This window comes from Crotalus tigris, unplaced genomic scaffold, assembly GCF_016545835.1.
Source record: "Crotalus tigris isolate CLP2741 ecotype Arizona unplaced genomic scaffold, ASM1654583v1 scf7180000018974.730210, whole genome shotgun sequence".
Taxonomy (NCBI): Eukaryota; Metazoa; Chordata; class Lepidosauria; order Squamata; family Viperidae; genus Crotalus; species Crotalus tigris.
In genome coordinates this window covers 396,000-423,838 of record NW_024097305.1, presented here as the reverse complement: position 1 = coordinate 423,838, position 27,839 = coordinate 396,000, and positions in this window count along the sequence as shown.

The following is a 27,839-nucleotide window of genomic DNA, read 5'->3' as shown; positions in this document are numbered from 1 at the left end:
ACCACGTCAAGGTAATGCCTCACTGGGGGATTATTATTATTATTATTATTATTATTATTATTATTATTATTATTATTATTATTCTTCACTGGAAGCTTTTAAGAAGAGATGGGACAGCAACTTGTCTGGAATGGCATACGGGCTTCTGCTAGTGCAGAGGATTGGACTAGAAGACGTGCCTTCCAACTCTGTTATTCTGTTATTCTGATTCAGAGGTATAAGGAGCTTATCATATGACATATATTTTTTCCATTTCATTTTTGCTCTCGTTAGGGTCAACTTTTGATGGGATAGCATGTGGCCAAAACCTTGGGCACATGGTAGTGTGATTAGACATAGCCATCTTGTTCCCTTCACATGTAGGGAGAGCATATATTGGACATCCAGGTAAATGAGAGCATCTCACTGAGTACCCTTCAGCTTTACATGGACAAAGAAACTATCCAGTGGGATGACATCAATGACAGATGTAAAATGTAACCTAGTTTGATGTAGACCCACATATGGATTGTAACTAGGATGGGCAGCTCATGGAGCTATATCAGGTTGTTGAACATTTCCAAGCAAATCCATAATATTGTATAAATACTGTATAGTATGAGTGGTGCTTTTTTCACTTATAGTGCATCCTCCACTGTTTGAATTTCTTATGGTCATACTTTGACACCACTCTAAACACCTCCAACTGCATGGCTTCCTACTTTCCTGTGCCCATTCTTCTTTGTTAGGAAGTTGGATCACTTAGCCTCCATGGATGCTGAAGTATTTCCCATATTTTACTCCATGCACATGATTTCTCATTAAGAGCTATGTTAGCAAAGACTGGGATCTTTAAATTTTAAGAATAAGAGAAAAAGCAAACAAGCAAATAATTATTTAGCCAAAATGATGAAACATTTCACTGATACTTCCTGTAAAAACTAACAACTGAGAAAAAAGGTTAGAAGATCTGGAAAATTTTGCGTAGTTTTCACAAATCAAGAAGCAGTCTTGTTCTTTTATGGAAATCAGTTCAGCACATTTTGAGAGCAACCAAATGAGGAACATCTTCTCATTTCCTATCTTAGAAATAGCAGTGTAATAAGGCATTTTGCTACCAGCAAGGGCAGGATTGCAAGGCAGTCCACTTACAGTCAATGAAAGAGGAATTGAAAGCTAAATTACAGTTCCTATAAAGAATTCAAAGTAGGCTAGTATTGGAGCATCAGACATAACTCAAAGTTGAAAATAGTTTCCAGAATTAGTTCAAGGGTCAAAAGGTAGCACTCCAGCAAGTCAAATTAGATACGGCTTGAAAATCATAGCTTGTCAGATACTTATTGCCCAACATTTGCTGTAGGACAAATCTCTGGAATCGAACCTTCAGTTAGTGATCTCTGAACCTTGATGGAGTATCACCTCATTTCTTGAATTAGCTAAGAGATCTTCTGTATATTAATGGCCTGAGTATGAGCTTTCGTTGCTTCTGGAATATTGTTCAAGGCCATGAGAACCCCATCTGGTGGTTTAAGCTGAGCTTCAGATAAGGAGATTTCTAGGAAAAATATGTCAATAAAGGCCAAATAAAAGGCACACGAATCAAGTCTTATTTCTGGACATTCGGGGAGAAGGGAAGGTTACTTCCTTACTATTGTTGTATTATTTAGAACTATCTCCAACTATTTACGAAAAGAGCTTGTCATGTTTAATTTGAAAACATTAGAAGTACCTTTCTCTCCAGGTTACAGCTTCATGAATGCCATGTCTCTCTGTCTCACTCTCTGTGCATTAAACAAACAAGGGAATTGCAAACTAACAGATTAAATTTTGTATCCAGTAGCATGTGCCTGTAACAAAAATGTACTTCTGCCTCTTAACTTTGCTCCTTTCCCATCTGTTTCTGTGACTTAATTGATTCTAGCCATACTGCAGGGCTCATTTAAAATAGGATTTTGTATTTCTTCTTTCTACCCCCATTGGATCCATTTATACAAACTTATTCCCAATCCTACTCCCCATTCACACAAATCTTGCCATTCCCACATTTGCTTTTTCTGGAAAAGTACAATTCTATATGAGGTTGAAGTTTAAGCTTTGAGTCCAGTTTCCTATCTCCCAGCTTCCCCCTAGTCTTATCTGGATTCAGTTTCAATTAGATGTTTCTCTTTTCCCTTATCCACCTCACTGAACTTAGGTGAGGTTCAAGAAAATTACTTGCTTCCCTATAGTTACATGGCAAAAAGCAGTGGAGCTAAGTGTGTGTCATCAGCATCCTGATGGCATCCAACTCCAAAGTTCCTAATGACCTCCCCTGTAGTTTCATGTAGATGTTGAACCACTTTGTTGCCTCCACTGCTGTGTAGCAGACTTTCAAATGGGCCTCAATTCATGATTGATCTGATTCATCCCAAGGTCTTTTTCTCCCCAGTTGCATTTCAGATGCCTTCCTGTCTGCTCCATTACTTTTGGTTTCATAGGAAAACAAGGTCTGATTTGGCTCTGCATGAAAGAAAATGGCAGGGGGACAAATAGCATCAATAACTGGGGTATCACATAGATCAAGCAGGTCTGTTGGATGAGGTGAAAAGCTCTCTAAACAAGTTCAGGAACTATTCAGGAGCTATACTCTGAACTGCCTGGCTAGCTGGCAGGCAGGCAACAAGACAGGTAATTTCCTGCTGTTTCTTCTTTTGCTCCTGGGAAAGATGGCCTCTACCAATTTATTGGGGAAGCCTACTGGTAATGACAGGTTTTGTTCTGTTTTGTTCTTGTAAAAACATTGAGGCGAGGCAGGAGTAACACAGTCCTTCTTTATTAACTCTCCAACAGAACAATACAAAACGGCATCGATTCATTTTATACTCTTTTGCAGGGACAGCATCAACCAATCAATGCAATGGATTCTTCCGCCTTGCACATGCACAATAGGCTGGAAACAGCCTGTCTGGTCTCGGGCCTCTATGCGGTCTGCCCGGGCCTCTCTGCAGCTTCCTGCATCTGCTGAGTCACTCAGCAGGCCCGGGACATAACACCCCTCCCCCCTTGGATGAAACATAAGCAGACACTTACTATTTTACATTACTATAAATCTAACACTCTACCCATTTGACCGTGTTCTGATTTCTAGAGAAATACTAGGCTTTCCCATAACTTGACAGGAACCTCACATAGTTCTTTAAGTGTTTGGGTGGATCCCCTGGCCCACTCTGATCTTCTTAGAACAGGTGTGCTTGCTTGGTCTGCCAGCTCGTCTGCCAGGCTCGGCAGACCAGGACTTTGATGCCCCCTGTATTCAGGTGACCCTGCATCATGCTGACTGGCCAGATCCTGTAAACCCAGACCAGAGTTCCTTGGTTGGGTGGAATTCCCCAAATCCATAATGGACCCCTCTTGGGAGCATTGTCCCATGAGTCCAAGACCAGCAGATGGAATGGCCTGAACAGGCGGTTGCAAGCAATGTCCCATGGACCCAGTGCCGGTGCCAGAGTCAGGAGCCGCCTCATTGGCAAAACCTCCTACTGGTGCATGTGACGTTCTGCTTTCGCAGAGTGACTACGGTCCACGATCGTAATTGTGGTCCCCCCCGAGAGCAGAGTCAGGAGCAGAAGGGTGGCTTGGGAGCCTCCAGTGCAGTTGGTCGATGTGTCGACATAGCACCCGACCATCATCCAAAGCCACTTCATATGACAATGGCCCAGTTACTTTGCAGACCACTGCTGTCACCCAGAGATGTCCAGGTCCATAATTCCTTGCCCAAACCGGATTGCCCACCTGTAGTCTCCTAGGTGCCCGTGGCTGTGACATCTGTGAAGCCACCCGGTCTGGGTGCAACCAGTTTTGTACTGAGTCAGCGACCCCAGCAGAGTTCAGATGGTCTCTTTCCTGTGGCTGTGCAAGGTGTGGTGCGGTGGCAAAGAAGAAAGTCAGCTAACCTGTGATGCCAGCTTCCGTGAGTGATCCTCTTTAAAGCATCCTTGGTTGTGTGCATCATGCGCTCAGCTGGGCCATTGGAGGCTGGAATGAACAGTGCTGATGTGGCATGATGGATCATGTTGGCCTGTAGAAAAGCCTGAAACTCAGAAGAAATGAATTGGGGTCCATTGTTAGAGACAAGGACATCTGGAAGCCCATGAGAGGCAAAGATCCCTCTCAACACCTGGATGGTCCTGGCAGCAGTTGTGGAGGAGACTGGAATGACCTCTAGCCACTTGCAATGGCTGTCCACAAGGAGAAGGAAGAATTGCCCCTGAAAGGGGCCAGCGTAGTCAATATGGACCCTCGACCAAGGGGCATGTGTCTCCTCCCACCTATGTACAGGAGCCTGAGGCATTTGAGGCCTAGACTGTTGGCAAACACTGCACCCGTGGACCTGGGCCTTGATCTCCTTATTGAGCCCAGGCCATCAAAGATGGCTGCGTGCAAGTGCCTTCATCCGGACTATTCCTGGATGTCCCTCATGCAGAGACTGCAAGACTCTAGTCCTCAATGAGGCTGGAATCACTACCCTGCTACCCCATAGGACACACCCCTTGAAGGTGGATAGCTCGTGCTTCCTCTTCCAGAAACTCTGGAACTCTGTGCCTGGACACATGTCAGGCCATCCTGATAGCATCCATGTCAACACACATGTTAACGTGTGAACAGTGGCTGTTTCTGCAGCCACATCCCTAGCATTGAGGGGAGACTCAGGAAAATCCTGAATAGAAAGTATATGGTTAGCTGGAGCAGGATCTGACTCTACTAGCTGTAGAGGTAGTCTGCTGAGGCCATCTGCATGGCCGATTTCTTTGCCCGGTTTATGAACCAATGTGTAGTCATATGCAGAAAGGAAAATTGACCATCTCAGCATTCTAGGACAAATTATGTGTGGGGTTTGCTTGTTGGTTGTAAACAACCCCAGCAGTGGCTTATGGTCTGTAAAGACTGTGAAATGGCGACCATATAAAAAGTCATGGAACTTTTTTATGCCAGCCACTATGGCCAAGGCTTCCCTATCTATCTGTGCGTAATTACGCTCAGCAGATAATAGAGACCTAAAATAGTAAGCTGCAGGGACTTGTGTCCCATTAGCCTTTAAGTGACTTAACACAGCCCCAATCCCATAAGGGGATGCATCACAGGCTATGCACACAGGCAGTTGCTCATTGAAATATGCTAGAACCGCATTTGAAGACAGCAAGGCCTTGACCTCTGCAAAGCTCCTTTCGTGGACTTTTGTCCACTGCCATGGAGCCTGTTTATCCAAGAGCCGATGTAACGGCTTAGCCACTGCAGCCTTGTGAGGGAGGAATGAATGGTAAAAGTTTAACAGTCCCAGAAAAGCCTAAGGTTCGCTTTTTGACTTGGGACTTGGGGTCTGCTGAATTGCTTTGAGCTTGGATTCAGCAGGATGGATGCGTTCAGCATCAATACGGAACCCCAGAAACTCTGTGGAGGTGACTCCAATTTTATATTTGTCTTGCTTGAGTTTCAGCCCCACTTAGCGGAAATGCAGCAAGACAGCCCTAAGCCTGTCAGCCAGATTTTCAGATGATTCCCCAGTGATGAGGACATCATCGAAGTAAGGGCAAACTCCTGGAATATTGTGGAGCGTTTGCTCCATCACGCTTTGCAAAATGCCAGGGGCTAAGTTAACCCCAAAATGCAGCCTTTTAACTTTAAATGCTCCCCGGTGCGTTACAATTGTTTGGGCCACTGCCATTGCCTCATCAACTGGTAGTTGTTGATAGGCCTGAGCCAAGTCAAGTTTGGCGAAAACTCGGCCTCCTTTGAGGGAGGCCAGAATGTGGCTTACCACTGGCACCTGGTAAGAATGCTGCTGCAATTCTTTGTTAAGTGTACATTTATAGTCTGCACAAATGCGGACTTCTCCATTGGCCTTCAATGGCGTGACTATGGGAGTTTCTCATGGACTACTGTCCACAGGTTCTAGAATCCCCTGCTGAATCAGCTTGTCCAGTTCTGCATTAACTTTGTTCTTCAACGCGAAGGGCATCCGACGGGGCTTAATCCTAATGGGGGCGATGGATGGGTCTAACCGTAAAGCAATGGGAGGCCCCTTGTACGATCCAAGTTCCAGACTGAACACATCAGCAAACTCCTTGCAAACTGCCGCAAGGCCTGTCGTTTGCAAGCTGTGAAGTCTGGTCACTTGAATCCCAAGGGCCTCAAACCAATCGAGTCCAATGAGACTTGTGCAGTTACCCCCGACTACAACTACATCTAACAACCCTTCAAAGTTCCTACGCTGCACTTTGAGTGTGGCCTCCCCTTCACACTGACTTGGGAATTCTGAAAGTCAGTAAGAATTAAATTTGATGGCCTGAGTTTAACTCGATGACCGCTTCTACAACAAATTCTCTTGAAAGTATCCTGAGATATGATCGATAAAGCAGACCCCGTATCCAACTCCATTGATAAGGGAACTCCTTGCAACTTCACGTCAATGTGAAGCTTCTTCCTTAGTGGCCTATGGGCCCCAGTTTTAAAAATGCTTCTACGGGAGGCACAAAACCCCACCCTATTCTGGCTGAGGACCATGGTACCTTTCCAAGGCAATTCTCCTGCAGGACAATCCTCTTTGTGACCCAAACAGATGGCAGCAATGTGGCCTTGCCAGCCACATGCCTGGCAAACAGCAGAACGGAAGCGGTAATCAGAGCGCTTGTGGCGTCCTCCACATTCAAAACACTGAGGGAATAGAGTTGCCTTGTTGTTTCGCTCTTGGGGCCTTCTCTCTGCTGGCTGCTGTAATCGGTCAACCTCATTCTCTGAGTTCTGTTCGGATACCTCTTGAGCGACCTCTTGATGGACTGAGCTCGATGTTGTAGGGGTCTTGGAGAGCCTCAAGGCCTTCACAGCTCTGCCCACTGCTTCATCAGATGTAATCTCTTTCAAAGCATCCTGGAAAGAAACGTCTTCCTTTGTAAAGATCTTCTGCTGTAGCTCACAACTTCTAGTCCACAGACTAAATGATCACGAAGTCTTTCTTCCAGGTCCTTGAATTTGCATGGCCTATCTGCTTGTTGCAACGCAGCAATAAAGTCCGCAGCAGATTCTCCCGGATGCTGGTCCCTCTGCTCGAATGCATGTTGCCATGCAATCACCGAAAACTTTGGTTCAAAATGTTCTCGCAACATCCTCTTCAGCTCAGCATAAGCGATGGATTCAAGTGGTGCTGGGGCGACCAGATTCTCAGCAATATCGAAAGTCTCTTGCCCACAGACACTCAGTAGCGTAGCAGCTTTAAGATCATCCTCCCAAACTTGGTTTACCCAAAAGTAGTTCTCTACCCGGGCCACTTAAGAAGTCCAACATTCTGGATGAGCTGTGTCAAATTCTGACAGACGGCCTAGCTTAGACATCATTACTTCCCGGTGGCCTCATCAACGCCTCATGCTGCAATGGCTTGAGAAGGGGGTCCATTTTGCCGAGCTCTCCTCCAACATTCTCGTACTGGCAGGCAGAGTCGCACTCTTCGGACGCCGAACTTCCCAGTGCTTCAGGCCTTCCGTGGTGAGTCAGCCTATGTTCTTTCATTGTTTCCCTTGCAGCACATCCCACCTTCATTGTCAATGTTCTGTTTTGTTCGTTGTAAAGACATTGAGGCGAGGCAGGAGTAACACAGTCCTTCTTTATTAACTCTCCAACAGAACAATACAAATGCCGTCGATTCCTTTTATACCCTTTTGTAGGGACAACATCAACCAATCAATGCAATGGATTCTCCCGCCTTGCACATGCGCAATAGGCTGGAAACAGCCTGTCTGGTCCCGGGCATCCACGTGGTCTGCCTGGGCCTCTCTGCAGCTTCCTGCACCTGCTGAGTCACTCAGCAGGCCCAGGACATAATAGGTTTCAAGACAGCTTTTCTTTAAAGTTCTACCCAAGAACTGTTCTAACCCAAACTCTTGTGCTGATCACAAAATGTCTGGTAGATTCCAGGGTTGTAGTTCATTTTAGTCATGTTAGATAAAGCAGGCTGCCCAGAAATCTGTCACACATAAGAGGAAAAGGGAACCCCAAATCTACTAACTTGGATCTTTTCCTTACCAAACAGTCAGGATGGCAACCATGGCTGCATGATCAAAATCCCACTCTTGTGTGACATGCTTTGATTGGGTGGTCACAGCTACCATATTTAATTTTTGACACACCTCATATAAATTCTTCCATTTTATATTTATAGTCATTAAAGAAATTCATTAACACCCTAAATGTGGAAATATTTATGGTGCAATTACAACAGTTCTTCTTGTGCTCCAGTTTGGTTTTTTTTGGGGGGGGGGTGTTGCATGGAAGAGAGATTTCTTTTTAAATCCATGACCCAATGCTGGACTGAGAACAGACCTAAGTCTCTTAATCTAATGGCTGTTACTGAGGGTGACAATTTTAGTGAGGCATGATTGGAAATGAACTTTGCAATAAGTGACCTTCAGAGGAGAAGACTATTCATGTTAATTAGAAGCTCTTTTCAAACTGAATTCATCTATGCATTAGGCCATGTCATTTGTGAACAATGTGAGCATTGTAGTAAACATTAAGACATGACTCAAGTGTCGTTATCAAAATTTTAGAAAACTCATCCTTGGTGTCGCTTCCCCACTCCCTGAAAGATTACAACTAGTTCCTGCAGCAGTATCACACAATAGTATCTCTCCTAATGGCTTTTAGCTTTTGCCACTGCCAACTTTTATATTTAAAATCCATACAATTATGGACAATTTGTAAGCATTATGAGGCTTGCCATTTCCCCCCCCCCCGTCCCTGAGTCTTCATCAGTGAAGACTACTTTTATATCTAGCAAATGATTTTACTTATCAACCTACATTCATCTGCCCCAATTTTCACTTTATTCTTATTATTGCCATGACTTATTATGCATTTTTAATTTAAGAATGCATTTTCTCCATTAAAAAATTAGAATATTTTCAAGTACCAGAAAGTGATTATCTGTGTTGGTTTTCTTTAATTAACCATTACAGGGTGAATATGTTCTTTCTAAAGTGCCTTAACAAAAGAAAACTAGAAAATTGGAGCAAAAGAATAGAGGTGGAGGTGGGAAGTGAAATTATCATATGAGATTGGCAAGGAAGCAAAAATAAATAAATAAAACATCTTGCCTGACAGACCTTATAGTAAAATAACTTTTTTTTATTACTTCTCCTTGTCTTCTTAAAGAACCAGAAGAACATATTGGATTGCAACAAAAGGCTATCTAGATCAGTGTTTCTCAACCCCAGTCTCTTTAAGATGTGTGCACTTCAATTCCCAGAATTCCCAGCCTGTTTTAGACTACTGATGAACAATTTTTAAATTTATGTTTCCTTTGGTATCACACTGTGATTCCATTGCAAGAATCTATTCCATTATTCTGAATTTTGTTCTTTAATCAGTTGCTGGTCTAGTTGGGTCCATAGAGATGCACATATGTAGGAGACCCTCATCTATCTTCTGGAAATTTTGCTGCAAAATTTATTCACCAATCCTCATTTATTTCACCAATCCATGTGTGATTCCCCAGAGTTTCTTTTTTAAATGTTAATGTTAAATTGGCCAGGTATATTATATATTAGTAGATGATCAACCACCATCAAAGCTGACAGCAGCCAGAACATAGAAAAAGGAAATAGTGCAAGATTGGAAAATGTGGAGAGACCTGGCCCATAGGATTGCCAAGAGTTGGAAAAGACTGAATGGATAACATCATCATCAACAGTAGATAATCAATAGTTTCACATTTCAGTGCTTTAATCTCTCTCAGGTATCATTTGGATCTGGCAATTAGCTTGTTTGCAATTTTTCAATAAGATCTTGAAGTGTTTCTCTTGTTACCAGTATTTGCTTTATTTTGTGGCAAAACCTGCCTGAAAATATAAATTCATCATAGATGTCTATTGATCAATTTCTTTGGGGAAAACAAAGTATTCATTTGGTCTTTCTATGATTTCGTTATTTTTGTTTCATACTCCTTGGATATCATCACCCTACGTCATTCATTCATTCATTCACATATTTTTTCTGATTGCACTGTCTTTGTGCAAGTTTTTTTTCCATTCTGTACACTTCATTTGGTAAACCTCCAGAATTCTTTACTTCTTCCCTTTTCCATTTTAGTGTTCCTGTCTTGAGAAATGAAGAACACCAAGGTTGTTATGGGGGGAAGCTTAAGAGAATATTCTCTGAGGGTTTTTTTTAAAGAATAACTTTGTATTTCGTCATACCTGGAGTTCCCTTGATAATGCTGTACCTTCCTCTTGTTTTACTTAGCATGGTTTGGCTCCAATCTTATCTGCTTTATTTGAGGAACTCTATTTGAGAAACCTTCAATAAATAATCAGAATTTGGCAATAGCTGAAAGTGTGTATCCATGATAAAACTCTAAAAAACTCATCTGAATACACAGTGGTATAACCTGGAAGGCTTATAGGATATGCCTGTGATTTACCCTGTGCAGGTGCAAGGGCTCCCATTATGTTATAAAAATCTTCAGAATACTTCTTGTTCTGGTGAATTCCAGCAAAGAAATTAAAATTCCAAATCTAAAAGAGATTCCAAAATTGAAATGGGAGAGTAGAAATTCTGGACTAGGCTTTGATATGTTTTGAGGAAAACAGAATTCTAAATAGCATAAAAGGCATATCCAGTACAATAACTTGTTATAAGAAAATGTGTTATAAAAGAAAATGTGTTATAAAATGTTCCTTTCCAACATTTTATAGGGTATCAGTTTGAATATTGAAGACTAGATGTGACAATAGGAAAAGGTCGGATAATATCAATGGAGCTATTTATATATATTTATTATTAGCTGTTTTATATGATCAATGCCTAGTTTACTTTGAGCATTTTATAGTCACTGACTTCAGTTACTGAATATCTGTTCTGTTTTTGAGAATGTTATTTCTATCTATAATGGGAAAATAAGGACTGAGAATTAGAAAGGTCCTTTCAGAATGTCTTGTACTTCACACTGCCAATTCAATACTATAAAAGTTTTTATTATAGTGAGGTAAGTGCATCATACAAACACAATCTTGCTTGCTTGCACATGGGGCCTATACCTCCCACACACAACTTAGAAACAGAGAAGGCCACAATAGCACCACTCACTGTAATATAAACCAAAACCTATAGCTCGTGTAGCTTCAAACACTGATTTAATTAGATAAACTTCAGATTTCAAGACTTGAGACTCCTTTTCCTACCTAGCTTTCTTCCAGCCAGGGACCTGAGATAAAAGCAAAAATGAAGCTGACTCCATCTCTTTTTCAGAAACCCACAAGAAAGCAAAATGTTCAACCTGGTCTTTCTTCAGAGCACCGTATTTAGTTCTAACTCGAATTGTAACCCTTTGCTGGCATCTATTGGCCATCCTGATTTTTGCCTTCTAAAATATGATATGATACGGCTAAGAGAAAAAGATGTTCAGAGGATTAAGAGTATGTAGCTCTTCTGAGGGAAGAAGGCATGAATATTGTGTGCATGAACAGCTGTATTTGGAAAGAGAGAGGAAGTCCCCCCCCCGCCTCCAAGTATAATTATTATGCCAGAGGGCAATGCATGATCCATGGAAGGATCAGTCCTACCCAGCAGTGGGGGAAAATGGCTGTACGACCCTCTTCCCTTTCTCTGGTTTGTCCACAACTTTCAGTGGTTGGCATTCAAGCTCTCTTACCATTGGGGGAACTACATCTGGGAAGTTTCTTTGGGCCTAGAAAATTCAGCTTCTATGCCAGATTAGTTCTGCTGTTTTTCACTATCTTTACTCACCCCAGAGGATTTGTCTTTAATTCTTTACTTTGTTTTAATGAGGCATCACAAAGTTTGATTGGAACAAGCAAACAAAAGAGCAGCAAAAACAAAATAAAACAAACAAACCCCAGAATCTTATACATGAACCCTTGGCACAGTTTAGGAATCCTGTGCTTTTATGATGAAGTGAAGCATCAAATTGGATCAGTGATGGAAAAAAGCAGCTGGGCTATAGTTATTACACAAAGGCTACATTCACATAATATGTTCAACCTGGTTACTGAATTCTCATAGTTTTGAGGTTTGGAATCATAATTTAATCCAAAAAGCTGAATTCATTTACAGAACTTGCTAAAACCCAAAATTATATTGACCAAAGCTTTGCATGCTGTGTAACAGCAACTGCTGGAACTTTGAATATTACTGGGTATTACTGTTGTGTGAATACATCCAAACTTTTGACCTAACAAAAAAAATCAGTTTGGAAACTGAAGTTCTGATCTTTAGATAGAAATTGTGGTATATTTTAATATTATTATTTAAAAGGAAGCTTTCTAATTAGAGAGCAAATTCCATCTTGGGGTTATCACATAGATCAGAATACATTTATTTTTGTTCCATTGTACAAAAGAAAGCAAGACAAATATCCACAAGTACGTTTGATGAGACTTATTCCTAAGGAATGTGCACAGAGATACTTAGCAAAAGTACATTAGTTTGGGTGAATTCATAGGAAGTGAGTTGAAAAATCAGTGCTTATTTGAAATGTCTCGTTGTTGAACTAAGATTTATTTGGAAAACAAACCTCTGACTACAAATATGTTATAGATTTCTGGTTGGCATAATGGCTGTCTAATAATAAATATTATTACTTTGCTTCTGCATTTTAAAAAAATATATTAACTATGTTGAATGATCAGCTTCTTCAAATACCTATTTTCAAACTCTGATAAAAAGTGCAGAAAACCCTTATCACTCGCTTATGCTTTTATATTATGTGTAGTGCTTATCTTTTCTAAGAGAAATCAGGTTTTCTTTAATATTGAATATGAAGTGAAAGAACACTCATAGGTCAAAGCAGGACTGATCTGAAGCAGAGTTTAAAATTCCATTAAACAGTGGAAAAAGAATCACACACTATTAAAATAAAATGCTTTAAAATTTGAAAAGTATTATGCACGCCACAAGCAGAAGATCAGATTTTTATTAAAGCAAGTTTTAAATGCTGATTAATCCTCTTGAGAATCAGTTTCCCAAAGCTTTGGCCAGCATTCAAGTTTTTTTTTCCAAAGGGGCCTTTCACTTCCATTACTATGAATATTAATTGAGGGACATTATAACTAAGGAAACTAAATTACAGCTGTCATTGCTTACATCTAAATAAGCTATTGGAAATTTAAGCAGGGCAGTAGAACTGAAGAAATCCCTTATCTCATACCCCCATTTTCTACACACAGGCAGATCAATATGCCCCTAACAAGTTTTTCTGACAACTTTTCTTTCAGTCAGAGGACAATATGTCAGCAGTCACTCCACCATAAAAAATATATTATCAACTAGGATCCTAGCAATCCTAGGATGACTATTACAAATTATATGCAGGGAGGATTATTCCAATTATTAACTGAATATAAATGTATTTATTTGGATTGTGATGGTTGATTAAGGGATTTCAAGCAATTCTTGGATAATATTAATTGTCTGTATCAGGAACCTTTGGGGACCTTTGGGTAAATTTTTCAGTGCTCTTAGCATGTTAGGAAATATTTTTATTGTGAGGATTTTGAGGACCTTTATATCCCTGCTATGAGAGAAGTGCTTCACCTTTCCAAAAAATTTGTTCTGGTGAACTTAGCCAGACACAAAACAGTCAATTAGTAGAAGGCAAAGAAATCAATTAGATCCCCACTACTTCCAATTCCTCCCCACCTTTGTCTCTTTCCAGGCTAATTAGGTGTGCTATGTGAACTTGCCTTAAAATCTAAGAAACATTTCAACTTCATAGAGGGAATTTTGTCCTGGCTGGAGTGAAACTGTATCTTCACTACCACATTCTCAAAATGTACATACAAATGGACACTTTTTAAAGTCATAGCAATACCTAAAACAATATGAACAAACAACAAAACAAAATAGGAATCAGGAGCACAAATCAACTTGCTCAAATCTTAAAGACTTTCTTAAAAATCCAGTTTTCATCACTTGTTTATAGCAGAGCCATGCTAATTCAGATGTACCTACATTAAATGGAACTTGTTGTTCTGAGAACTCTCAGCTTTCAGAATGAATTATCTATTTTATCTTTGACCACAGTTCTGGAACATGAGCTATACTAAATACTTCTGACTCATTGCAAACATTCTGGTTACCCAGACCTGACCATTTGAGATCACTGATGAAAAGCCATCAGATTTGGATTTGGTTCTCATTGGCTACCAGCAATGATTTATGTGCATCATGATCCACCTATTTTTGGAGAACTGTCTCAGTCTTTTCTAGATCATTCATTGCTTATTAAGTTTACTTGGCCACCTCAAGTTAGTATCTTGCAGGAAAAGAAGTTGCAAGTAGGCAGGAAGTAAAAGCAAAAGACTCCCATTTTTCTCTAGAACTGAAGAATTTAACTGAAGAAATTTACTGAAATTAATTTAACTTCACTCTTCAGCCTTAAACACATTTTTAAATATTTTTACCTGGCTTTCTGCTAATTTCCTTTTGCATCTGCCAAAGTAGGGTTTTGTACTAATCATTGCTAATTCATGCAAAAGGGAAGTAAGTCTCTAATATTTTATCTATGAGGAAAGGTGATATTGTTTTGCTACTACTAAGGAAGAAAATTCTTAGGTGACGATGGGACATTTGGGGGTACAACTCTTTTGTGTCATGCCTTATGAAAACCTGACATCCAATCTGTCAAAAGGCAGCCAGGGACCATTTGGCATTCATTAACAAACCTTTTTCTTTGGCCATTGAAATAGATTCAAGAATTTCTCATACTCCTTTACATACTCCTTCTTGATGTTGCTGTCACCACTATTGTCTTCTGTTCCTTATATACTACCATGATGTCTGGTTGATTGGTCAGTACCTACCTGTCTGTTTGCATCTAAAAGTCTCACAGGATCTTAGTCTTTTTATTCTCCATGATATTCTGTGGAATGTCCCATCTGGACTTTGGAAGCCCATACATTGTGCAGCTGATCCTGCACACAATGCAAGCTACTTGGCTGTGCCACTCATTGTATACTTTTCCTGACCTCATCTTATATCTTGCCACTATGTGTTCCCTGAGACCTCTCTGCATAGTCTGTACCTGGGGTTCTATCTAGTGTGGTAGATTCCTGCTTCTTTGGATCTGGTGCTTAGTGCCTGTTCTTGTGCTGCTATGATCTGTCCTTCAGTGTTGTCTTTTAGTCCAGCTCTTTTCATCTACTGATAAGATTTCCCAATGTCTGCCACCTCAGCACTCTGCGAGATGTTACATCCCATGCAGGCCCTTGTTTTGCCACACACTTCCTGTGTTTGATCTTTCCTCTCATGTCTGCTGTTGCCTCAGGCATTCTCTCAGCAGCTCATCTTTGGGTGCCATCTTGCTGATGTATTCCTGAATGCTCTGGGTCTGGCATATATATATATGCCTATATATATAAAGACCTACATACAAACACCCGCGAAAACCTCAGAAAACAAATATATATATATATATATATATATATATATATATATATATATATATATATATATAGCTTTATCTCTCTCTCCCTCTCTCTCTCCCTCTCTCTCTCTCCCTCTCTCTCTCTCACACACACACACACATTCTTATCAAACCTCAACATTTGCTAACTGTATGTGTATATACAATTAGAATGTAGAGTTTTCCCATTGGCAATAAATGAATGAACACGTAAATAAGTATGTGTACTGCTGTGATGTTAAAATATTTGCAGATTCTACAACACCAGGAGGCTTTGGATCTGATGATTTGGTAGTGAGCTGAGTATGTTCCTGCTAATTTTGCTGTCAGTTCAGTATTTCCTTCACTGCATGTGTGTGGCTGATTAAGACTTTTGCTGTGATTGTTTAGGAAAACAAAATCTTGGTGAATTTTCAATGCCAAATTCATAAAACACTTATGGAACAATGCTTCTTTGACTACTTAGAGGCAGTTACTACTCCTACGGATTAGATATGCCACATTATAGCAAGACAATTAAAAATGTATAGTCCCTTGTTTTACTCAGCTTATTTGTCAGCCACAGAAGATTGACTCTTGCATAACAGTTTAAAAAAGGATTGAGTTCTAATTATGAAAAAGGTTTTTTTTTAAAGATAATGGTGCAATCATAACATCTCTCTGAGTTTGTACATTTCGGATACGGTTTGGCACAAGGCATGACAACTTGGTGCCAAGCTGGCACAGAACTGCAGTATGTTCATGAAAAAGGGGCTGCAGTTTAAGAGGAAAAGCTAGACGTGTTATCTATACACTGTCTAATTATGCAACCTTACTGTCCCAGAATGAGATTTCTCAAACCATTTCTGACATATGGGAAGAGGGGAGAACAGCTGGTCATTAAGGTTTTCTCAAGACTATTTAGCAACACACTTGAATGTAATTAAAGTGCTACATTAAATACTGCACTTGCGTACAATGTATTTTTAATCTTTATGGCATGCTATAAAAGGAAATACATGCAAAGCACGGAAGTCTCCTCCTTCATCCTCTTTTCTCTTAAAAGCAGCAAGGGATTCCCTTCTGCCCTTTTTGGATTGCCTCGAGGATGATTGGACCCTTTATGGGCATTTTACCTGGCAATTTAAAACCTCAGAACAAGCAACAGAGGACAAATTTAGCTGCATTTTTAAAAGGACTCTGGTAATTTTTAAAATGGAAACTGGTTTGAATTATGATAGCTCTAAATTCTTCTCTTCTGTCCTATCAATATATTATTTAATGTTCTTAAAGTAACATTAATGAGTAAATACAGTCTGAACTTATGACAACCACAGAGCAGTTCTTACAAAATGTTTTCACTCTTCAAATAATGAAAGGTAAAATCATGGCTCTGTTTCATGACTCAAGCTTAACTAAGTCATGGGAAAGGGAAAGGGAGTCGTGAAAATTTCAAAATCTAGCCAAACCCCCAAAATTAATTTTAGCCCTATGCAGACCCTTTTTGTGGTAACAGAAATTCCTCAAATCAACTGAGTCCATGCAAACTATTGTCTCTGTGGCCATTTCAATTGTCATGTCCTGCAACCACAGGGGCCAAGGTAAACAAGGAAAAGAAATGTGTGATTTCATGATGACACTGACCCTGACTGCCCCACAATTGGTTTTTAACACTCTAGTGTGGAATAAAGTAATGAGAGCAGGAAGTGGAGAAGGAAGAAGCAAACTTCCAATGGCAGAGAGGATAAGAAGTCGGTCACATTTTGCTGCCCTATCAAGGTGACTGAATTGATGGTGGGCCTGGTAGAAGAGATGGGTAGATCAGCTACTCATGCAAATAAGATCTACATATATTGTAAGAGGATAGGAAATACTATCCTTCACTTAATGCAATATAAAAATATTAATCAGGAATCAAAATAATCCTCCAGTTTTGCTCCATTTTTACTATAATTGATAATTTTCTAGTTTCCTATGCAAACTATTCATAGATCAAGGGTATAAGTGAGTGTCCTGTTAAACAGAGAGAGGGAGGATACAAATTGAGATATATAGATGAATACATATGGATACTGAATACTATAAATCCTGATAGTGTAATGGTTTAATGTGGTGTACTTTTAGGATTCCTTTTCCAGGAAAATGGCATGGTATGTACTATTTAGGAAAAGAGAGAGCAATAGAGAGCATGAAAGAGTTTGGAAAAACTAATAAAAAGTTCAGAAGAATTTGAGTTCATTATATCAAGTATTCTTTTTCCCTATGGTTGATCCACATGGGGTCATAAAAGCATTAAACCTGCTCTGATATTTTCTGCTAAAAGACACTATTTATTCTCACCATTGTGAAAACCGCAGTGCATGTGCAATCAATAGCTTAGCAGTCACCATTTTTCCCCACTGGCCATTGTAGAAAGATGCTATCTAATGAAGCAAACTCATTCCAGAAATTTGTAAGAGAGAGATAACAGAGGCTCAACTAATGGGAAGCCGTGGAAGATGGTATTTTCTCAAGAATTGCTGCATATTTTTCAGCACTGAGTGAAACTCACTTTACAGCATAGGCTTTTGGTTTGAAACATTGTGACAAAGAATCATGATAGTTGCAAAGCTAATGTGATGTTGTGGTTAAAGTACCAGATTGGGATTAGGGAGACTCAAGTACAGGTTCACCCTCCACCATGAAAACTCACTGGCCATTTTACCTCATGCAGTTTTTCTTGTCAGGAAAAGTTAGAGTGGGAAATACTATGACATTCTTGAGCTCCCAAAGGGTAGGGTAGCATGAAGGCAAGATACCAATCAGTCAAGTAAACAGTCAAACAAACTTCTGCAAGCAAACTGAAGCCTGCCTAGTGTAAGAATATGACTGCAATAGGTAGCTCACTTACCTACATAGTAGGTAGCATCATAGTATATAGCATAACACTGCCAACTACTTTTTTCTGTTTTCAAGTAAAAGAGAAAAACCGGAGGTGGAAAGAACAGCTTCTCCTGTTACATAAAAATCACATTCACTCATATCCCCCTAAAGTGCAATGTTTACACCAGGAATATTTTAACTTTTCTAGATTCCCACTCCATCCAGACACCTCTCTTAACAAATCAAGGAATTAGAATGAAAGGTTCTCTATTTCAAGCCTAATTCAACAATCATAGCTCAGTTCTTCTTGCTACTGTATGTGGTTGTGTGTGTGAATAGACATATATGAATTGAGATTTTGGAATTTGCATTTTTGTGTTTATTATGTTTTAAGTTTACAAGGTGAGTAGAAGCATATTGTTTCTTGAGTTTGGCTCTGGAAAACTTATTTCATTGGTTCCAACACTAGAGTAGGTTCCTGCTTAATCCAACACTACTCTCTATCTCAGGCATGCAAACTGCTGGCCTATGGGCCGGATGCGTCATGCTGAAACCGTGCCCACCCCATTCCGGCAGTGGGGAAAAAGTCGCGATAGGTCGCACAATGTCATGTGATGTCATGAGTTTGACATGCCTGCTCTATCCAGTTTCTTGACCAAGAGAAATAGAAGCATTAGCTGAATCACGATAGAAAATGAATACAATGGTGTTAACACTGGCTCATCAAGAACTTGCTCATTTAGAAAAATTATGTGATTTTAAGGCTCACCCCTTCCTTGAATGTCATATTTCTTTTATAACTTGGTCATAGCATAGAATTCCACAGAAGCTTTGACAATTTGGAATGAATTATAGGTATAGCTATTTATCCCTTTCATTTAAAGTAGCCAAATGTAAAATATAAATGAAATGATGATATAATGATACTACCCAGTTCGCTCCTCTCAAAAACTGTCAATACATCAGACTTACTGAAATATACTAGTGAAGAGTCTGTTAATTTTTCTAAAGAGAAAAAAGCGTATCCAATAAACAACTACTGCAACATTTTCTTCTGATGTATTTAATTCTCAGGCTAAAGCCACATCTGCAGAAGATGATTGTATATGTGCAATGTTTTCCCATAATATTAAAACTATTAGAAACCTATAGAGATTACATAAATCAGATCTCCCCTTATGGATTCAAAAAATAATATCCTGATATTCAATATTAAAACATAATATATCAATCAATGAAACTGGGTTCTTAGAGCACACAGATTATGAAGTTGCACAATTTCCAGTTTAGCATCTCAGATTCTAGGAATTTTCCAAGAGAATGACATTAGCCTACAAACATTTATAAACTATCATTCTTTCAGAAAGATTCAGGGTGGCTGCAACAGCCCTTTTCCTCAAATCCTTAGTTGAACTACCACAGCTGTTATCCATTGCACACATATATGATGGGATTTAGGGGGTGGGGGAGAATACAGATTGAGATTATCATGAGACCAGTGTGACCTTGGTTCAAAGGGAAAATAGCAAAGCTTGCTAAGTAAGAGCAGACCATGATCTTTCACTGTTGAACTTCTCATGATATTCATATACAAATCAATCATATTCTTATGATTGATAGAATGAAGGATATGCAACCCCAAGTTTAATTTTGTGGAACCTTGTGGATTGCCTGGCTCTCTGGACACCATAGGTTCTAGGTCAGAGGTCCCCAACCTTTTGGGCACCAGGGACCAGTTTCCATGGAGAGAGGTTTTTCCGTGGACTGGAGGGTGTGTGTTTTTATGTGCTGCCTGCATCCTGCAGATGGGGCTTTGCTTGTTTGTATGGACTGGTGGCTGGCATGCATGGCCCGTTACTGGTCCACAGACTGGGAGTTGGGGACCCCTGTTCTAGGTCTGGCTCTTCCCTATTCCTTCCTCACACAACTGCCTTTTAAGGTGAGGATTAGGAACTGGTGTCACCCATTGGGCTTCATGGCTTAAGAGGAATGTGAACTCAAGCCCTTCCATTTTCTGAGCAATGTCGCCTAAGAACTCCTCTCTTCTCCACCATGGGAGTTCTGAGGAAAATACCTCCTTTTGGAACTTATCATTATACCTGGAAGCAATTCTTCCTTGATATCAGAAGGGGGTCTAACAGCTTTTGCACTTCTGTAGACATTAACTGAAAAAGATAGAAAGAGAAAAAGACAGCGCAGAGAAAACAGGAAATCACTTGCAGCAAACCCTCTCACATATAAGCATATACATCACAATTTCAGGAAACAGAAGCAGAACCTTTCAGGAAGATGATTTCTTTGGCCATCCTTTTAAAATAATAGAAGGGCTCAGGAACAGCAAAGCAGCTCTCAAAGCCAAAGATTTTCTTGTATTTTCTATCTCCATGTTCAAGACAACATGTTTTTAAAGAATTTTGAATAAAGATATGTCTCATAAAAGATATGTGCTCCTCTGAAAATTTTAGAGAGGAAGACATCTCTTCCCCACCTCCTCCATCGCCACCTAAAGTTACTCAAGCAGCCAATGCATTTTTGTCTGAGACCAGCTGATTTCGGTTTAAAATTCTTTTAAGCCCTTCTACAAAATTGGCTATTATATTGCATACCCCCTGGAGAGAAGGGCAGCTTTAGAGGGATGAAGAATGGATGAGATCACTTCTCTGGTCAGGGAATTTGACTATATAATCTTTGTTTTCTCTTATTCTAAAGCAAAAATGCATTAGTAGAACTAGATTGACTTGAAGGACAACAATAACAACAATAAAATACTTCACATTACAAATAAACATAAAGCCATCCAAGTGGCATTATTCAGTGGTGGCATTCATGAACCCTGGGTCATTCTCAACACTCCTAAGATGGTGGCCACAGTCATTAAAAATTAAATTAAAATTTTAAATTTAAAATGGTTAACATTAACTCTTGATAAATTACCAAATCTTTTAATTTGTTCCAGTGAAAACATCTGAGGTCTCAGGTGAGAATCACACAATCTAATCTAAAGGACGAAATCTTGAAAGATTGGGAAATCTAAAAGGCAGCCTTTTCCCCATCATTTTTGCTGTCTATAGACAATCTATAAAAAAGGTTGCCGATTCTTAGCATAGTTGGTCCAGCAGCAGCCCTCCAGACTCAGAAATTTAGATACAGCACAAGAAAGCCAACTTTATTTTTCATCCCTAATTTTCCGTCTCAAAATCGAGAGTCCTTTCACATTGATCTATAGCAGTTGGAACTTCCTAGCAGGTATAATACAGTCTGAAGAGAAGGTTTGCTAAGGTTTAGGGTCCTATGCTTCTGCAACACAAGTCTGGGTGATGTTTCACTTCCATTTTTTCCTCTATTCAATAGAATTATTGCAGAACACTTTCAACTGATCTCTAAATGCAAATAACCAAGTTAGTAATGAAGCCATGGATTTGGAATTATGTAAATATGTATCAAGCAGTGCAGTTTTACCTTTACAGACATTACGGTATGCAAATGTTTGTTTTCCTCTTTTTGTAGTCATTTCTCTAGGTTATGTGCAGCCGCTAATATTATTTTATGTTGAATTATGAACTGCCAGTTCTATGACATATCAGTTTCAAAAACAAGGTGTACTTAACACTGGCAATTTCTGAATCTCGAACCGTGCACTATGCTTAGGAATAGGGATATTCTAACAGAAAAAGAAAATCGCTGGTACCTCTTATGGGTAATGCTGCCTTCAAACAGAGCCTGATGCCAGGATCCAGATTATAAAGGGATTGCAGTAGCAATAAAGGACATGTGTATCTACACATTGCGCCTCCTTTAAAATATGTGAATAGAAAATCCAAGGCTAATAGAGACTGGGGAAATCAAAACTGTCAAGAGATAACTGTTAAGATATTTAAATTTTAATAGCTGGAGCAGAGAAGAATTGGATAATGAGTAAGAACACATATTTATAGCTAGTTGGTTAAAGAGAGCTGGCCACTGTATAAGGGAATCTGAACTGTGATTGGTTGCTGTGATTGAAAAGGGAGATGTTCCTTTTTTCCCGCCTTTTTCCTCTGTGCTATGTATGCTCTCTATGATTTACCTCATGATGTTCCTGCTGTGTTAATTTACTGATGATGCTCCCATTTGGCTATCTTATTTACTGTAAATATATTCATTTATAAACAAAACTGCTAGTTCATAATAGTGTCTCTGACTCCATTTGGACACTAGCTGCGCAGTTCTCTGACAGATACTTCAGACGTCTTCTGTTAGAGGTCAGCCTGAATAAACTGGAAGTAACTTGGGAACAGGGATGGCAACTCACTAATCTGAATGTGGATGGCACCTCATTGATTCATGGGTTGCTTGGCTGCCAGCCCTTTGAGGTAGTCCAGATATGAAACCAAAATGATGAGTACTAATATTGCTTTTATTATAAAGTTACAGTGACAGACTCTTGCAAGTCTAAAAACATTTCTTTGCTCCCTTTCCTTTACTTTCCAGAGAACCAGGAAGACTCCCTTAAGATAGTCTTTCACTGCCCTGTGGGCTGCAGTGGTTCTCACCTGACTTTTGTCTAGATTGCAGCTTTTCCTCTTGTCTTCCAAGGATTTTCTCACATCCCATTACATTAGTATTCTATTTCATCCTGGTAATTGTGAGAAGCATTGGTATATTGGTTTGAGAAGCTATTCAGCACTTTAGTTCACTTGCTAAACATCTACTTTATAGGCTGCTAGAATGAGTGCACCCTTAATGGGGAACAGTTCCTAGGCTAATACAAGAGCTTTGGGGGATAGTCATGGCAAACTATTCTTCATTCTGGCAAGATTTTCAAGAAAGAGGACATTCCTTATACCTCCGTGCAATACTGCTTTAGAGCCTAGAGAAGCAGGAAATAATTTGTTTGTGCATCTGAATATATGTGAAGAAATATTGTATATGGAAGCACACTGTCAACACTGCAACGATCTTAGCTGAAGCCATTTTTGTTTCATTTTTGGTTGCCACAGTACTGGGAGGGGGGATCGGTGCTTTTAATATTAGACTAAACAATATTTTCTCCCGTGGAAACCAAAGTCATCACTGCCTGACTTATGGCAGGCTGAGCCTTCTGTTAGAAAGCCCGCCAAAGTATTCTAGTTAATAGAATAGCTTTCTAACGGAAGACTCAGCCTGCCAAAAGTCAGGCAGTGATGACCTTGGTTAATTAACATAGTTAATTATATAATGCTGGGGTGGTAAGTTCAACTTTGTAACATTGTAACACTTTGGAGGGAACTCCAGACTTGGCTTCACTTTTGACTGTGCCAATACTTTGTAGCCAATAAACATGTTCTTTAAGGAAACCTCTTGCCTTGGAATCCTGCTTTTACTGGTCTCATCTATTGGAACCATGACATTAAACAAGTCTCCTTAAAATTTTAAAACTTGGAGACCTGAGCCCTGGTCGCCTACCTAAACATTTTAGGAGGACGACAAAGACTCAGGGAAGAGATTGAGATGGAGAAGAAGGGAGGATCATCCACTGGTCTCAGTGTGACATCAGCTGACAGGACACAGCTACAGGCTAGGCAGAGAGTGCAGCCCCTGCAGCTGAAGTGAGGCCAAAAGCCCTGGCAATACCATTGGAGTGGCTGAGGCAGCAAGAAGGAATACTGACCCTCAGAGAGAATTGGTGATTGGATGCTGCCCTGCAGTGGAGGAGCACCATTAAGGCTGCTGAGATTGAATTCCCATTTATCTCATCCCACAGCTCTTGTTCACCTGTGCTGAGGAAGGCAAAATGACCAGCTGGGTGGGATGAATCAGGGAACTGGAGGTACCTGACCACTATCCACAGCCACTCCATTGAGCAGCTGAGGGAGAAGTTTGACCGATTTGAGATAGGGGAAGTAGAGCCAACTGCCCGCCAGGAGATTTCCAGTGGACAAGGTGACAGACACTCCCCAACCCTTCCATCTCCCCAGCAAAGCCCAAGTCTGATAGCAATGGCTCATGCTGCATCCCTGCTGCCTAGACCAGCCTTAATATCGAGTCCAGTTTGCTGGTGGAGCCCCAATCAAGATCGACACTCTGCAAGCCCAGGAGCCCAGCTGAGGGGTTTCTATGGATGGGTCCTTCCGTGACCCCAGCACCAGCGACCAGAAATACAGCAAGCTTACTGGGGACAATGGCCTGTGGACCCACTTACTATCAAACCCACATTTGATGTGAACCCTGAGAAGCTGTCTTTCTTCTTGAATCAGGTGTGGGCTCACCTGAATCATTATGCAAATGCTTACCTGGACAGTGCTGGAATGGTTGATGCCGCAGCAGAGAACCTGGAAGGGGAAGCTACCGAATGAGTGACTGGCCTACATGATGAGCAGGCACCAGAATTGTGGGACATCAATCTGTTTATGAGCAAGCTAAGAGCCAGATAGAAGATGAATCCCAAGCCCTGCAAGTTGAAAAAGACATCCATAATTTGAAGCAGAGAGGCTGGCCAGTGAAAGAATATGTAAGAGAATTCCAAAAGGTGGCCAGATGGATCAAGCAATGGCCTGAGTGATCACTAATTCACCACTTCAAGGCAGCCTTAGACTGTGAATTATTCCATTCGTGTACCTATAGGGGATCCCTGACCAGCTCTGTGAATGGTACCGCCTGGCTATAAACTTAGACATTGAACTGGACCGTTATCAGAGACCACAACATTGGAGTTCAGACCAAGGCGAACCCAAAAAAGACACCAGGTGGCCCAACGCCTGCCCCTTATGACAGTGACAATGAGGGAGAAGACAATCCAGTGGTGAGTCAAACCATCCTACCTTTTGCCATCTGTGCCCAAGTGGACTTGTATGTTTTAATTGACTCAGGCTCCACCAGATGCCTAATCAACCTCCCCATGGTACTTAAGCTAGGCATTCATGCCAAATTGTTGCCCATAGCTATGGGGTTTGAACAAGCTGATGGATCTCTTATAGGGGAGCTCCTGCAACTCACATAACTGAACCAGTGCACCTGGAAATGGGGGAGCATTGAGAACTCATCCATTTTGTAGTGGTCCCAAAAATGACTGAGACTTATCAAGACTGGCTTGATAAGTGGTGCCCCATGATCTGTTGGAAAAATGGAGTGAGGACCTTAAGATTGGCAATGGGACCCTTGCCGTATCCAGCCAGTGATACGCAAGGGGCTATAGCAAATAAGGACCAAGAGCAGTCCCTTGAGACTCTGAGATCCATTGTAGGCCCCCTACCTGGGACTCAGCTCATGCCAAGTGAATACCGAGACTTGTCTGATGCATTCAGTGAGAAGGAATGTGACATCCCCCACCCACTGAAAGACTGACTATGCAATTGAGATTTTGCTGTGTGTCAAACTTCCCAAGCCCAAAATGTAGTCTATGACCTCCCCCCCCCGAGAGTTGAAAGAGCTGAGAGAGTACATCGATAAGAACTTAGCCAGGGGATTCATTCAGCCAGCTAAATCCTGTATAGCTGCCCCTGTGCTCTTCAAAGAGAAGGATGGATCACTGAGGCTGTGCATTGATTTTAAAGGGTTAAATGCTGTCAGCATGGAGAATATGTATCCCCTCCCCTTAATGAAAGACATGCTGGCCCATTTAGCAAAAGGAAAGCTTTTTTTACCAAGTTAGACCTAAGAGAAGTGTACTTTCGAGTGAGGGTTAAAGAAGGAGATGAGTGGAAAATGGCTTTTAACAGCCCCTTAGGGAGTTTTCAGTTCAAAGTTATGCCTTTTGGTCTTCAAGGAGCCTCTGCCATATTCATGCAATTGATCAATCAAGTGCTGCATGACCAATTGTACAAAGGAGTTCTAGTCTACCTTGACAACATCCTTATTTACACAGAGACCATAGCAGAGCATGAAGTGCATGAAGTATTAAAAAAACTGCTGAAAAACAAGTGTTACGCAAAAGTCTCAAAATGTGAATTCCATCAAACATATCTAGACTACCTAGGATACAGAATTTCCAGTGAAGGGGTGGAGATGAAACCAGCCAAGGTTAAAGCTGTACTAGAATGGCAGCCCCCATGGACCTGTAAACAATTTCAAAGTTTTTTGGGATTTGCAAACTCCTACTGGCAATTCATCCCCTCTTTTGCTGAGATAGCTTTACCAATTACTGAGCTATTAAAGACTGGAGGAGGTGGGGGAAATCCATGATCTTGTCAATCCCTGCCATGGTCTATAGAGTGCCAAGCTGCATTTGAGAACTTTAAAAGACTGTTTGCAGCTGAACCTGTTTTCAAACACCCCAACCTGGATGAGCAATTCATCAACCAAGCTGATGCCAGTGATGTAGCTGTGGGGGAAGTCCTTCTGCAAAGAAACCAAAGGGGAGATTTACAACCTTGCCCCTACACCTCCAGGAAATTAACAGACACCGAACAAAAGTGGGCTGTTTGGGAGAAGGAAGCTTTTGTAGTAGGATGGGCCCTGTTGACAGCATCATTTTCTCAAGGGGGGCAAGGTGCCTTTTGAAGTATGGACTGATCATAAAAATTTAGAGGCATTGAAAATCCCCTGTACGTTATCTCCCAAACAAGTTTGATGGGCACAGTATTTTAACCATTTCAATTTTACTTTAAAGTATTCCCCTGGGGGAAAGAATTTTTTGGCTGACGCCTTGTCCAGAATGCCCTAATATAAAAGTCACCTTGAGGAGATTGTGAACTCTATCATTCCACTATCACAGTCAGTTTCTCAGATAACCCCTGGAGGCCAGGTGCAGGCAAAACCACCTGAACCAGATATCCCAGATACTGATGAAAAAACTTAAGGAGAAATTAAAAACTGACTCCTGGTTCCAGGCTAATAAAACCATACTGACTTATCGAGATGGGTTAGCCTGGAAGAGATCAAAACTATACTTGCCAGGAACACTTAGAGTTCAAGCACTTCAGCGCAGCCACAATACCAAACAGGCTGGCCACTTTGGGTTCCTAAAGACTTTATATTTGGTCAGAAGGCAATTTTGGTGGCCAGGTATGAAAAAAGACATGGAAAGTTATGTGAAGAGCTGTGCAATTTGTGCAGCCATGAAAAAACATCCTGAAAAGCCTCCTGGATTATTGCAGCAGGTAGCAGATCCCTCCCACCCTTGGAGGAGATTGCCATGGATTTTATTATGGAATTACTAGAAAGTAAGGGAAATATGGTAATATAGACTGTCATTGATCTTTTTTTGAAGCAGGCACATTTCATAGCCTCTTCTGGTCTCCCTTCTGCAAAGAAATTTGCCAAGCTGTTCCTTAAGCATATATACTGTCTTCATGGAGCACCAAAAATAATTATTTCGGATAGGAAAGTTCAATTTACTGCAAGATTTTGGAGGGATTTCCTTAAGCTGATCGGATCCACACAAGGACTATTGTCAACTTTTCATCTGAATATGAATGGAGCGGCTGAAAGAGCGAACTCAGTGGTGGAACAATACATTAAATGCTATGTTGATTACTAACAGACAAACTGGGCTGACCTCCTCCCTTTTGCTGAAGTAGCTTATAATTACACTGTGCATAGGAGCACTGGACTTACTCCTTTTAAAATAGCTATTGGTCATTGCTGCCTGACTTTTGGCAGGCTGAGCCTTCCA